Source organism: Beta vulgaris, chromosome 6 (assembly GCF_026745355.1).
Source record: "Beta vulgaris subsp. vulgaris cultivar EL10 chromosome 6, EL10.2, whole genome shotgun sequence".
In the NCBI taxonomy this organism is placed as follows: domain Eukaryota; kingdom Viridiplantae; phylum Streptophyta; class Magnoliopsida; order Caryophyllales; family Amaranthaceae; genus Beta; species Beta vulgaris.
Genome location: NC_079207.1, coordinates 15,857,623 through 15,860,938, shown reverse-complemented (window position 1 = coordinate 15,860,938; position 3,316 = coordinate 15,857,623). Strand labels below are relative to the sequence as shown.

General features: G+C 31.5%; 1 long non-coding RNA gene across 1 annotated transcript; it reads right to left on the bottom strand.

The window, feature by feature from the left end:
* Positions 1-1,154: 1,154 nt before the first annotated feature.
* LOC130591946 (uncharacterized) lies at positions 1,155-2,912 on the bottom strand. The gene is made up of 3 exons (XR_008969930.1): positions 2,356-2,912; positions 2,036-2,242; positions 1,155-1,592 (listed from the first exon to the last, which is right to left on the bottom strand). It is a non-coding gene; the product is annotated as an uncharacterized LOC130591946 (long non-coding RNA).
* Positions 2,913-3,316: the final 404 nt, after the last annotated feature.

The window sequence follows — 3,316 nt, the reverse complement described above, 5'->3', positions numbered from 1 at the left end:
GCTCTCTATTATCTAGATTTATATTTTCTTTCCCAACATCCATTTATATAATCTTACTCATCCAATAGAAGAAATTATGCTCCAAACTCTTTTACTTGACCCCTTTGCGGATATGATCTTTTATTACATAAGTATTGTAAATTATATCTCTCTAATCGATACTCTCTAAACCACCACCAAGATTGGATCCTTTATTTCATGATACGACATTCATTACTCCAATCCTACACATCCTCTGAACTCACAAACCTCTTATAACAACTTCATTAACTCATAAATTAATATTTGACCTTTGAAATTCACGTCCAAATTTACTATTCCCTAACTATCTAATCTACGTCCACCATATAACATCTTCATTCTTAGTTAGAACCTCCCAACAATAACTTCATCCTTCAATTATGACATCACAAATCTTCATTCTTAATTATATAACCAAGCTCCATATTATTTTCGGAGATTTCTTTGGTGATACCATTCAACCTTGTTTATACGCCATAAGTAAATCTTGGGATATGACTACTTCTAATAATATCCTCAAAGCGCAATTATTTTATTAAATAGAACTTCACAAGTACCCATCTCACACAAACTCATTCTAACTTAGATTCCAAACTCCATATAAATAATTCATCCATGATATTGTAAGATATAACTTGTTTCACTAGACCTACGTGTTTCCAAACTTAAATCCGGAAGTAATGTTCATTTAATTGACCTAAATTTGAGAGACTTTTTCCTATGAGAACTTCTTCATAAAATTTAAGTAGGAGTAAAGATCCTCCCCATCATTAATAGAACTAGAAAATTCTGATTTATAATTCACGAGTCCATATTTGTTCATAACTCCAAGTCATACTTTTCAAATTCATGATCATATATAATCAAAATATCAAACCATAAAAAGAGTTTTTCATACTTTCAAAGTTCCATATAAACTTATCACAAATATTTTCACAATTGTCTAAACCTAAAATTTTAACTCAACATCCTTGATCAAAATTCCTTTCTTTTTCTCTGAAACTTCAGATATAACTACAGTTTAAATCGAAAGCGATTCATAAAATATCGAGTCGACTCCCGGCTTAGTTTGTAAATCGAAGTACTTGTTATAAAACCACTTATATAGTTAGATATTACTAAAGATCCTTGCTTTAATTCTCATAGCTGCATTTTCATATAAAAGATCAACTTACTAAGCATAAGAAGCTTATTATAAATTCGATGTGGGAACAAGTGAGTTTAATAATATCACACATCTATATTATTGAAGGATTCAACTACCTCCAATCAGTTCTTCATAGAAATATCACTCAGTAAAACTCATCACATATATAGCTTTCGCTCATAGCTTAAAACCAAATATGTAGTTAACAATTCTTGTAAACTCACAAATAACACTTTGAATAATTTTGAATTTATATAAAAGGCTTATTAAGCTCAGCACATGAAATCACATAAAACACGAATATAGATTCAAAGGTGGAAGGACATGTGTGTACCTTGAAACAATCCCAATAACTCGACATTTTGGATAACCACTATAGCTCGAACTTCATAATTTATCTCCATATAGATACTCCAACAACGACCTTAAAACAATAACAATAATCATTAACCATCCTCACAACAATTTAGATAAACAAATTGAATTACTCATACTTTTAAGCTCTTCCATGAACTAACCACCACAACCCTTATATACGACCCATTCTACTAATCCAACTCACAACATCAATTCTATCGCTAATTAACTTCATTATGATTTCAGAGAGTATTATCAAACAACATAATTTATAAAAATCAGTTTTTATAAACTTACTTAAGAGGCTTACTTCATATTAGAAGCTTCAATCCAATAAGAAAGATAAATATTCAATATTTAAGTTTAACAACTCTTATCATAACTATATTTGCTAATCAATAACAAAATTGAGAACCAAGTTTATTTCTAAAATCAGAATATAAAATTCATTTGCACCACACTTGAATTGGAATCAAAGGAGATAAGGAATTAAGAAAAATTAGCTTATACCTTCATATGGAAAGGAATACCAACCAATGGCAGCAACAAGGCAAGCAAGTTAGCAATGACAACATGGGAAAACAATGCCAACCACGGCAGCAACGCAACACAAAGTACAGCAGCAGTGCTGAACTTGTATAAGGCGTAACTCATAGCTCCGAACTCCGAATTGAGCGATTTTTGTGCCCAAATTCATTAGCTCGAAGTGATCTACAACTTTGATTCAGCAACAAAGAGCAAAATTAGATTGCATGTTAGATAATTGAGGCAACATATTATCGGAATAAAAACAGAGGAGAGAGAAATGAAGGTAGCAACACCTAACTTACAAAGACCATAAGTCATAGCTCCGAACTCCAAATCAAGTGATTTTTGTGCCCAAATTCATTAACTCGAAGTTATATACAACTTTGATTCAGCAATAAAGAGCAAAATTGGATTGCATGTTGTAGATAATTGGGGCAACAGATTGTCGGAATAAAAACAGAGGAGAGAGAAATGAAGGTAGCAACACCAAACTTGCAAGGACCATAACTCATAGCTCCGAACTCCAAATCAAGTGATTTTTGAGTCTAAGTTCAATAACTTTTCGAGATCTACAATTTTCATGTAATAAGTTTTGGCAAATTTTGACTCCAGGATACAGAAATTGAACATGCAAATTACGGGGTATAAAATCAGAGGAGAGAGAAAGTTATTGTTTGGGGTTTTATTTTGGTTTTAAGGTTTCTCCCAATTCTTAACCACTTGGGTAATTAAAATGAAGTCTTGAAGAGAATAATTGATCTATGGGAAAAATACATTTTGGCACTTGATTGAGAAGTTATGAAGAGGAGAGAGTGATGCTCTAGCATCTAGAGTACATAGCATGAGTGAGGAGAAATAAATTGTAATTCAAAATGGGTTTCTCTTTATTTCAAAGCTTACAATCCTTAACTCAATATCTCTATTATATAAAATCCATACTAACTTATTTGTGCTTGGAAATTACTTTAGACGATGAAAATAATTCTCAAAGTAATTTCTTTACTAATATGAACATAGCTAACTTGACTAAAACGTGTCTGAAAATATTAGCTATTATACTTATCAAATCTCATTTATAAAGTCGTTATTAAACCTGCTTAAAATATAGGCTATTACAACAATAGATGAAGAAATACCTATATTGTTCATAAGATGAGATGTAACACCAATGTCCATATACCAGTTAGACACTGGAGGTTGAAGAAAAAAAGCTTTGAAAATGTTGGTAAATTAGTGGGCTGGGAACTGCCAGGGCAAGGAAAG